At 41.2% G+C, this 12,235-nt stretch overlaps 1 protein-coding gene across 5 annotated transcripts in view; it reads left to right on the forward strand.

The window, feature by feature from the left end:
* Positions 1–12,235, forward strand: part of FGF14 (fibroblast growth factor 14) — an 849,823-nt gene that overhangs the window by 176,633 nt on the left and 660,955 nt on the right. The window lies entirely within an intron of this gene.

A 12,235-nucleotide genomic window follows, 5' to 3' on the forward strand; every position in this document is an offset into this window, starting at 1 on the left:
GCCCAGTGCACCCTCGTGGAAGACTGAGCTGGCACCATGCAGCCAGGCCACTCCTGAGTTTCTGATCCACAGAAAACATCAGATAACACATTTTTGTTGTTTTGAGCCACTGGATTTTGTAGTACTTTGTTATCTATAACTAATATACCTATTACAACCTATTTAATTCCGCTTACCTAATCTTTTAAGAATTGTAATAAAAACTATTGAAAATATAATCACAAGCAAAGTACATGCTAATTGAATCAAGGTTATGATTTGAATGCATGCATACCTGATTCATTAAAAATGAGATCATTCACTTTTGTTATGTTTTAAGATCCTGAAGGGAGAATCTGGGGGTTCTCAGTGATGCCTGCAGATATTTAAATTGGGTGTATTTTATTATACTTCAGGCTGTATTTTTACAAAATTGTGGTTTTCTTTGATTCACATTTTAAGACATACAATGAGAGATTGAAAAGTGAGGAAGAATGATTTTCCTGAGGCAAGAATTGGAGGAGAGGTAGAGAGAAGCAAGTATACATGAGAAGCCACTTAGCAGTCCTGGTGCCAATGCATGGAGAGCAGAGCACAGCACACTGGTCTGAAAAGGAACAAAGGGAGGTATTGATGGAAAGTCTCCACTCTTAGAAGAGGAGAAGCTGAGGCTCCTTGAATCAAGGGGGGTTGGCATGACCTTGAACTTAAGGTGGTGAGATGGAGGCAGTGGGTACTGACCATTAATGTGTAGAAAGCTTACATTAGTTGAATGTTCATTACCTGAGGGGAACGTGTATGAAACATGGTTGGATCTTATGCCACGCCTTACCCTATTTATGTAGCCTTTGTTATTCCTATGTGGTTCCTGTTGAATTTCCATTTCACTCTTTTCTACCTGAATACCTGGAGATTGTAAAGAAATACCTCTCAGTGGACCCACAGCCCCTTCAAGTGCTCTCCATACAGGCTGTGGCAGACAGCTGGTACAGAGAGGACTTTCTTGTCCCCATAAGGTCTGAAATCTTCTAAGGTAGGTGTTTGTGTAATTACACAGATAGGAAAATAGAATTGGTAACAAGAGAGACACCGAATTTACACTTGGGCTGAAAGTATAGAGAGGCAAATCTGTCTTTGCTCCAAGTGAGCTTAAAGGCTAATTCTCAAAATGCCAATAGCATGTCTCTTCCTGAGCCCTCTGGAGAAGTGAAATTTTGAGGATGCTTCTGGGAGCATTGGGAGGTAGCCTCTGTGTTCATATGAAAATAAATGCCAACACATTCAATTATCTGCTGTGTACTATCATCTAGAACTTTGGCAAATATGATATTAATTCATTACTAGTGAACAGTTTTGTATGCTTCTTAATGTGTCACTATGGTTAATATTCACTATTGTCTCCATTGTTTTCTCAGATTAGTATTTGAAAACAGCAGGGCTTAACTCAGAATTTCAGGACACACACACACACACACACACACATTCTTGCCTCACCACACTCCTTCCCCTTGCATTTAGTTTTTACTCTGAAAGAGAAGACCAAAGTCCATCCATTACGTGGAACTACTGATTAGTCAAAGGATTATGTTAAAGTACATAATTGGCTTGTTATGCCATGATTTCCCACACAGTACTCAGAATTGGCCTCCTTTAACCCAAATCTGTGGGTTCATAATACAGTTAGAGAAAACCAAGGAACCAAACATATTCAGGGTCTTTAATTTTATACCTTTAAAAATTCAACTCTCAGCTTCCTGGCTTTGAAGAGTCTACTGATAAAAAGAAAAAAAAAAAGAGTAAAGCTGTTTCTGTAGTGATTGCATTTTTATTATCTTTGTAGAACTAAAATTTGCAGATTTTATGATTCCCCACCAAGTGTCATTATTGTGGAAACCATCTTAAAATGTTTGCACAACATGTTTGAGGCAGAAAAGATGAACTGCTAGTAACACACCATCAGTTCTCTTTGGGGATTTCTAAGTGAATGTCGTATTCACTGTTGACATGGAGAATATGACCAAGAGGATTTTATCACCTGAGAAAAGCCACATGTAATTCACATGAGTAGATGGACGGCAAATGTGGATATGTGTGAGTACAAAGGGCATTGACTCTCTGATGGAACTGGGATTTCATGTTTTAGCAGAACAAGTTGGATTGGGAGGAATGGAGGAGCCAAGAGATGAAGCTGCAGGTACATTTAGATCCAGATCATGTTGTCTCAACAGCAGAGCACTCCCATTTTAGGGCTGGAGAATTCTTTGTTGTGAGGAGCTGTCTTGTGAATTCAGAGTGTTTAATGGCATCCCTGCCCTCTTCCTGGTAGAAGCCAGTGGCAACATCTCATTCCTCCAGTTTGACAACCAAGGATGTCTTACCTTTGACCACATGTTCCCCGAGGAGCAAAATTTCCAGAGGTGAGAATAAGTGGCCTAGATAAAGCATATGGGAAACATTATGTTAGGAGATGAATCTTTGTTTATATTTATAGCAAGAGGAAATTGCTGAGTAAGGATAATCTTATTATTAAAGGAATGTGAAAAGGGTTGGAAAGGTGCCTCACTGTGTGAGCTGTTCTCTTAGTTCTGTTCCAAAGCCAGCTTCTTTGGTATCTTCCCAGATCTGGCATCAGTGGTGGGATCCTCCTTAAATTTCCTGATATCCTCACAGCCTTGAACTTCCAGAGTAGTCATTCCCAGATTTGAAAGGGCTTCAGCATCGCCTGGAGAGCTTATTAAGCCATATTCAGTAGGGTGGTAGAGAAAGATTTTGCATCTCTAACTAGTTCCCAGTAGATGCTGATGTATCACACAGAGACCACATTTTGAGAACTACTGTTCTAGAATGAGCTACTTTAGGTACTGTTTAGTGTTAAACATTTCTTTTTTTTTTTTTTTTTTTTTTGACAGGCAGAGTGGACAGTGAGAGAGAGAGACAGAGAGAAAGGTCTTCCTTTTGCCGTTGGTTCACCCTCCAATGGCCGCCGCTGCAGCCGGCGCCGCACCGCGCTGATCCTGGCAGGAGCCAGGAGCCAGGTGCTTTTCCTGGTCTCCCATGGGGTGCAGGGCCCAAGCACCTGGGCCATCCTCCACTGCACTCCCTGGCCATAGCAGAGAGCTGGCCTGGAAGAGGGGCGACCGGGACAGAATCCGGCGCCCCAACCGGGACTAGAACCCGGTGTGCCGGCGCCGCAAGGTGGAGGATTAGCCTATTGAGCCACGGCGCCGGCCCTGTTTAGTGTTAAACATTTCCACATGACCTTTGGGGCTATCTTTATGCCCAGGTGTGCTGCCCTTAGCTTTTCTTCCATTTTATCTTTCTGTCTAATCTTTCCTTCCCATGGTGCTTGATGGTCTTCTTCATTCACATTCTGCATTCATGGGTAATAGGAAAATGCCTCCCCTTTTTCTTCTCTCAGTGGGTGTGTTTTATTTCCTTTGCTTCAAACTACATTAGACTCCATTTCTGTCATGCCACATCCTCTACCATCTCTGCAAACTGCCTTTTGTTTAGAAAACTTGTTACTTAAGAGAGGGCAGCATAAATGCACTACAGTTGTCAATAATCTAGGGTTGTTTAGCATTCCATATGCTGGGTTCACTCTAGTAACCCATTTTTAGGGAATATTTGACTTTTGGATCATCTTCTCAGCTGTAACTGATGTCTTAGAACTCATCTTTCTACAGGGGACATTTGAATTATTTTACATAAATACATAATTTTACACTTGCCCACATCAAATCTTTGAATTTCTTGCCCACTCACACATCTTCATGAGATGTCCTTATCAGTTTGTATTTCATTATCCAGGAAAAATTACTTAGGTCTTCTGCATTTTAGAGATATTTCCATATTCTGTCATTTTTTAATCTTTAAAAATACCTATTGCTAGCCCCTTGGGAGATCATCACTCTTTATGTCCACTCCCCCCTACAGAACCTATCTGTGACAACACAGAATCACATGGTTCCATTCCAAAAGTAGACCCTTCTGTCTCTAGTGCCACTTGATTTTTCCTAAAGCCAGTTCTACTTAAGACCCTAATGAACCACCATAAAGCTGGCAGTTCTGTCACTCTGAATCTTGCAACCTACTCATTGCAGGTGTGTTTCTTGGTCAAGGCGGTGTGGATTGCAAGCTCAGTTGGGAATGGTTGCTCCTTACACAGCAATGAGAGAGGACCTCACTGATTTCTGCAGCAGCCCTTGCTCCCTCCCTCTCTGCATGCTCTCTAAAACCCCTCTCCCTTCACGGACTTGGCTCCCTCCTTGCCACACCAACATCTGGGCATCCTTCAGGGGTCTGCTTGAAGGAATCCATCTCATCTCATCTCATCTCATCTCATCTCATCTCATCTCATCTCACTTCATCTCAGGGGGCCTTCGATGCCACCCAGGCCAAGACAACACACCAGGCTCTCTTCTCTTCCAGGACACTTTGCACAGTGCCATTACTTAATTATTTGCAGTAATGTGATGAGTCACCCACTTGACTGTAGGTACTCTGAGGGCAGGGACTGTTTCTTGGGTCATTGAAAACCTCTGGGGTCAAGCAGAGGTCCTGGTGCCTGGAAGGTCCTCAATATTTAATGAGTAGTTGATCTATTTATCCCTTCTGGTCTCTGGAATAACACTTTAAAAAAAAAGACCCCATTTCTAAACTTTTCCTTTTTGACTGGGCATAGTCATAGATCTCTCCCTCGGTTTTCCCCATTTTTTCCTTTCTCTAATCTCTCTCTGCTTGGTCCCTTGGCATTTTCCCACAGGAGGCCATTGTCAGTCCTCCTACTACCCTAGCCACCCACTTTTGGATGTTCTGTTGAACACAGTGATCTGGGTGTCATCACAAAACTCATGGAAGTGTTCTCCTCCCTTTGAGTATGGTAGCTGTCTAATATGCACCAGGCTGCTTTAATGATTTTAACACCTGAGTCACACTGCTGACTAACGCTAGACTTTGATCACTGCAGTACCCCAGCAGTTCGCATGATGCATTTTAATTATACAAGCAATATATGATCACCATTGAAATCTAGAAAATTCAGATGAAAACCGATAATGTAAAATCAACATGGCAGGCATTTAGCACAGCAGTGACGAAGATGCTTGGGATGCCTGCATTCCATGTTAGAGCACCTGGTGAGTCCTGGATATTCCGCTTCTGAGCCTCCTTCTTGCTAATGTGCGTTCTAGGAAGCAGCAGGTAATTGCTCAAGAGGCGTCAGTAATCCCCCTAGGCTCTTGTCATGAGTTGCCAAGGCTATGGAGGCCTTTTGAGTTCGCCGACTCTGGTCTTATTTAGACAAGGCCATAGTCAAAGTGGAAGTTCTCTCCTCCCTTCAGAGAAAGGTACCTCCTTCTTTGATGACCTGTTCTTTCCACTGGGATCTCACTCACAGAGAACTTTCATATAGGTTGGTTGGTGTTTTGTTGTTGCTGTTGTGTGTGTGTGGTGTTTTGTTGTTGTTGTTGTGTGTTTTTTTTTTTTTTTTTTTTTTTTTTTTTTTTTTTTGCCACAGTGTCTTGGCTTTCCTTGCCTAAAATACTCTCATGGGCTCTTCAGCCAGATACGAATGCCTTAAGGGCTGATTCTGAGAACTTTGGTCCCTGCCACCCATGTGGGAGACCTGGATTGTTTTATTCTTTTATTTTTTATTTTTTATTTTTGACAGGCAGAGTGGACAGTGCGAGAGAGAGACAGAGAGAAAGGTCTTCCTTTTGCCGTTGGTTCACCCTCCAATAGCCACCGCGGCCGGCGTTGCACTGATCCGAAGGCAGGAGCCAGGTGCTTCTCCTGGTCTCCCATGCGGGTGCAGGGCCCAAGGACCTGGGCCATCCTCCACTTCACTCCCTGGCCACAGCAGAGAGCTGGCCTGGAAGAAAGGCAACTGGGTCAGAATCTGGCGCCCCAACTGGGACTAGAACCTGTGTGCTGGCGCCGCGGGCGGAGGATTAGCCTATTGAGCTGCGGCGCTGGCCAAGACCTGGATTGTATTGAGTTCTGGAGCTTGACTTCAACCTGGCTCAGCCTTGGCTGTTATATGTGTTTTGGGGAAGTGAATCAGTTAATCGTGGATCTCTCTGCCTTTCAAATGAGATAGAAATAACCTTTTTTTTTTTTCAAAAAAAAAAAAAAAGATTTGTTTTTCTTATTTGAAATGCAGAGGAGAAAGAAAGGGGGGGCCCTCTGTTTTGCCTTGGGAAGCAATGTAGTCCGTGGTTGAGAACCCAGAATCTGAATACAGATGGACCTGGACTCTATTCCCTGCTACTTTCTAGCTGAATGACCTGGAATGAGATAATTACAGTTATATATTTATTTATGAATAGCCCTATAGTTGTAGAGTATACAGAACTTCATATTTAAACAACTTATCTACAATGGCTATTTAGTTTATATAGCTATACAGTATTCTATTTTATGAATATATCTACTTGTGGCATCTTTAAATTATACCTCCCCCATCCTGTAATTTAATTTTGAGTTTTAAAGCTAAATTTTATATTTTTGTATTTGTTGAATTTTATCTTGCTGATTTCAACCCAATATTTTAGGTTTTGGAATAATCTTACAATATTTTCATCTTTATTTCTTGGATCTGTGTGTTAGATATGAACTTGATATCCTATATCTGATTTAATCCAAATTAGAGATGAGATAGAAGTGTTAAAAATAGTATAGAACTGTGTTTCTATCTCCCATCATTGGTACCATTGTGGTAACTGCCCTCCCAATGTCATGGAAATATTAATCCATTAATAGCCAATATGCTTTGATTAGGTTGTTCATATACTGTAGGGTCTGTATGAGTAACTGCTATGCTCTTGGAAAATGTCCCTGTCTATCCCCAGGGAAGAGCAGGAGAAATCTGCCAGAAGCCCTGATGGAATAAGAATATATTACCCCTGTTGCAGCCTCACAATTTTCATTTCTAGTAAGACTTTCATCAAAGTAAACAAGGCTACATTAGTATGATGAACACTCGCTCTGGCTCCCTGAAATTTCCACATTTCTCTTAATAAGCTACGAGCCACGGACGTGGGGGTTAAAATGCTAATGGCTTCAGAAAAGGAAAGTTCCCTAATAACTAATCTGCATTCGCATAAACATGCAAGTTGGATCTGTTTCAGCATTTAACTTAATAAAGGTATGAAGAGAAAGCTACGCTTCAGAAGAAGAAAGGAAATAATGGAGAAAAAGATGTGTTGTGAGGATGGAAAGAATTTTGTTTGCTTCATTATTTGCCTCTTGGATCTGCATTGAATCTTAGAGAAAGGAAGAACATGCCAAACAGTGCCATATTTAATAAAGTCATTGTAGCATTAGATTCATAAAAATGCTTGCTGTCCATTCTTGGAAAATCTATGTCCACGATGTCTTTTAACCTAGGATGTTTCACTCTTTGCATGGTGACTATTAAAATACCATCATAATCTTAAATAATATATGGTTACACTCTCAAAAGCACTCTCTTAATTATTAACTTTTTTTCTTCTTCAATATAACTCAATAGACTGGTATGAGGTATCTCTCAAAAGGGAAAAGAGACATGGAAAGACTTATGTAATTTTCTCTAGAGGTTCATAGCAAGTTACTAGTAGAATTAAGGCTAAAATACCAGAGGTTATATTATAAGTACCCTCACCTGAAATTTCCCCGCCTCCTATTCTGGGAGAGTGAGTCATGCTAATTTATTGGTTTTAGGAGTATATCCATGATCTGGGCCTACCTACTTCAGCAGCTAGCTCTATCTCCCCTGCCCCTTACACTACATCTCCTGTTACAAGAACAACAAGTCATTGTCCCCACATCAAGGTTACTTATGTTTCATGCATTGACCTATACCGATATAGGGTGGTTAAATAAAATGCTTCTTATACCTTCTTTACCTAGAAAGCTATTGTGTATTATGCTTTAACTCTTCTCCTCTAGGCATTCTTCTTATATTTTATTTTAAAGATTATTTATTTGAAAGAGTTACATATATATATATATATATATATATATGAGAGAGAGAGAAAGAAAAAGAGAAAGTAAGATTGATCATCCATCTGCTGATTCATTCCCCAAATGGCCACAATGGCTGGAGCTGGGCTGGTCCAAAGCTAGGAGCCAGGAGCTTCTTTTGGGTCTCCCACATTGGTGCAAGGGGTCAAGCACTTGGGCCATCCTCTGCTTCATTCTCTGATGCATTAGCAGAGATCTGGATCAGAAATGGAGCAGTCAGTATTCTAACCAGTGCCCATATGGGATGCTGGTGCGGCAGACACCACGCTGCTGGTCCTGGCAATCTTAGCCTGATAATCATGGCTTTCCTAGTACTTGTTCTTGCAAAACCCTTGATGATGTATTTGACATGGCATTGATTTCTTTGGGTACCTCTCCCCTACTTTACTGTGAATTCTTTGTATACACAGATCCTACCACATGCTGAGTGCATGGATATTGTCAAAGTGAGCTAAATGTATAGGTTTTATGTGTCAAATGGGATATAAAAGCAAATTTAAACCATTGAACAAGTAAGTTCTCTTGGGATGTATTAAATTTATTTTTTAACTTCTATTTAGTAAATATAAATTTCCAAAGTACAGTTCCCGGATTACAATGGCTCCCCCCCCCATAACTTCCCTCCCACCTGCACCCCTCCCTCCCGTCTCCTGCTCCCTCTCCCATTCCATTCACGTCAAGATTTACTTTCCATTATCTTTATGTACAGAAGATCAATTTAGTATATATTAAGTAAAGATTTCAACAGTTTACACCCACACAGAACATAAAGTATAAAATGCTGTTTGCGTACTAGTTATACCATTAAATCACAATGCACAGCACATTAAGGACAGAGATCCTACATGAGGAGTAAGTGCACAGGGACTCCTATTGTTGACTTAACAAATTGACACTCTTGTTTATGGCATCAGTAATCACCCTAGGCTCTTGTCATGAGTTGCCAAGGCTATGGAAGCCTCTTGAGTTCGCCAACTCCAATCTTATTTAGACAAGGTCATAGTCAAAGTGGAAGTTCTCTCCTCCCTTTAGAGAAAGGTACCTCCTTTTTTGATGGCCCATTCTTCACACTGGGATCTCACTTGCAGAGATCTTTCATTTAGTTGTTGTTGTTGTTGTTGTTTTTTGTCACAGTGTCTTGGCTTTCTATGCCTGAAATACTCTCATGGGCTCTTCAGCCAGATCCGCATGCCTTAAGGGCTGATTCTGAGGTCAGAGTTCTGTTTAGGACATCTGCCATTCTATGGGTCTGCTGTGTATCGCACTTCCCATGTTGGATCGTTCTCTCCCTTTTTGATTCTATCAGCTAGTATTTGCAGACACTAGTCTTGTTTATGTGATCCCTTTGACTCTTAGAACTATCATTATGATCAACTGTGAACTGAAACTGATCACTTGGACTAGTGAGATGGCATTGGTACATGCCACCTTGATGGGATTGTATTGGAATCCCCTGGCACATAAATTTAGAAGAAAATTCAGTTTCATTTTTGAAAGTATAATTTTTGAATAATTACTGGTAGCCATTATTTGTGTTATTATACATTTATTTAGAGTTGGTGAAGTGGACAAACATGAGTATTCTGTATCCAGAAGAAGCAAGTGTTAAAAATCTCAATGGTTGGGGCCGACACCATGGCATAATGGGTAAAAACTCCTCCTGCAGCACCAGCATCCAAAATAGGCACTAGTTGAATCCTGGCTGCTCCACTTCCAATCCAGCTCTCTGCTAATGTGCCTGGAAAAGCAGCAGAAGATGACCCGAGTCTTTGAGCCCCAGCACCCATGTGGGAGACCTGAATGAAGTCCCTGGCTCCTGGCTTCAGCCTGGCCCAGCCCTAGCTCTTATGGCCATTTGTGTAATGAACCAGTGGATGGAAGACTCTCCCCACTTTGCCTTTTATGTAACTCTTTTAAATAATCTCAATAGTTAATGGGTTTAGTAGGGCTTCTTTTTTAAAGATTTATTTATTTATTTGAAAGTCAGAGTTACACAGATAGAGAAGGAGAGGCAAAGAGAGAGAGAGAGAGAGTGTGTGTGTGTGAGAGAGAGAGAAGGAGAAGGAGAAGGAGAAGGAGAAGGAGAAGGAGAAGGAGAAGGAGAAGGAGAAGGAGAAGGAGAGGTCTTTCATCTGCTGGTTCACTCCCCAATTGGCTGCGACGGCCAGAGCTGCACTGATCTGAAGCCAGGAGCCAGGAACAACTTCTGGGTCTCCCAACTGGGTGCAGGGACCCAAAGACTTGCACCATCTTCTACTGCTTTCCCAGGCCATAGCAGAGAGCTGGATGGGAAGTGGAGCAGCTGGGACTTGAACTGGTGCCCATATGGGATGCTGGAACTGCAGGTGGCAGCTTTACCTGCTATGCACAGTGCTGGCCCTGAGTAGGGTTTTGTAGGGATATGATTCTATTTTAGTTCAACTTCCTTCAGAGGCTAGAGGAATCGTCACCAGAAATTTTGACATTTTGACAATATCCTTTTTAAACATCCTGACATCTAAGTGATTTGATAAATTTGGTTTTTACTAGGTATGAAGGAATTTCAATATATTATGGCCAGTGGATAATTTATTCATGGAGAATCATTTTATAAGTGATGAATTTTGTTCCTTCTTTTCTGGTAGAAGGAGAAAATGTATCTAGATTTCTTCTGCTAACTTGGTAATTTTATTGATAACTAAGAATGGAACAGATCTTACTGTGAATTATATAATCAACTTAAAAATCACTCTATATACTTTTTTTTAAAGTTGTTTTATTTGAGAGGTAGAGTTATAGATGGAGAGACAGAAAGGTCTTCCATCCACTGGTTTGCTCCCCAAATGGCCTCAACGGCTGGACCTGGGCTGATCTGAAGCCAGGAGCCAGGAGCTTCTTCTGGGTCTCTCAAGCAGATGCAGGTGCCCAAGCACTTGGGCCATCTTTTGATTTCCCAGGCCATAAGCAGAGAACCGGATTGGAAGAGGAGTGGCTGAGATATGAACCGGCACCCATATAGGACCCTGGTGCTGGAGGTGGTGGTGTACCCCATTTCACCACAGCACTGGCCCTTACATTTTCTTTGAAAGAGTATGAACACCACAAGGCAGAGAATATGGTTATTTGATACTTCCTCAACTGTAAAACCTTAACCATGTTGTGTTTAACTGAGAAAGATTGGGTTAGGACGAACAAAACAACGCTCAAGAAATATATCTTCCTGTCAGCCTTGAGTGGCTTCCCTGCTGAAGAAATCTAACAGGATATTAAAAACCATATTAACCTTCAAAATATGCTTAGATTTTGCCATGTTTCTGAAGAGACACTATAAATAGGAGAGCTATGTTTAGTAAAAGGTTTGACCTGTAGAATTTGTAGAAGGGGGTCACTTAAATTTAGTTTGAAAGCCAACACTTCCACATATGACTATATCTAATATCATACCCCTCCAATCCATTCTCCTCGCAGCTGGTACAGTTATCATTCTCAAAGCAAATCTGATTATGCGATTCATCTGTTTAAAACTCTGTAGTGGTGAAATATAGACTCCTTAGCTTGTCAGTCTGAATACTCCCTGAGTGGGAGCCACTACCTTAGAAACGCATGCTTGCGCTGTAAGGAACAATTCACAGTGCCCACAACACCCCAGCCATTGTCTACTTATTTTGTGGCTCATCTTTGTGTGTTTGGGATGGCATCTCTGTCCATTCTCCCTGCGGGTGGATGACTGCCTCCTGTGCCCCTCCCATAATCTGCCCCTAAGTCAGTGTCCTTGGTGCCACTCTTCATGGTTTGGGTATTCAATTACCCCACCCTGTTAGACACCAAGCACTTATTATCTCTGCATGGTCATTACCAAATTACAGGCCCTGTGTAGTACTTGGTTGAAGTGATTGATAAATGAAGTCAGTATGATTTATGGGTGTTTTGCCAACAATTTCAAAATAAGTAGTCTCTATCATGGAGATGTTTCCCTGAGCTTTTATTATTACATTTACCGATTTTGTATGAATATTATAGCTGAAAGCACGGGAGAATAGTAACTGTATTGTACAACTTCAATACTAAGTACTCAAATACCTAGGGGAAAAATCAGCACAGTAAGCAGAATTCTTAATTTTGGCTTTAAAATAAAAACCCATGGAGTTATCTGTGATCAGTTTTGATCTCCGTTGGTGTTCTTGGATGGTTTGGAAATTTTGTGGAGTGCAAATATTTCTTTTTTAAAATTTATTTATTTATTTGAAAGTCAGAATTACACAGAGAGAGA

This window comes from Oryctolagus cuniculus, chromosome 9 (genome assembly GCF_051225735.1).
Source record: "Oryctolagus cuniculus isolate XC-2025 breed Fujian yellow rabbit chromosome 9, ASM5122573v1, whole genome shotgun sequence".
Lineage (NCBI taxonomy): Eukaryota > Metazoa > Chordata > Mammalia > Lagomorpha > Leporidae > Oryctolagus > Oryctolagus cuniculus.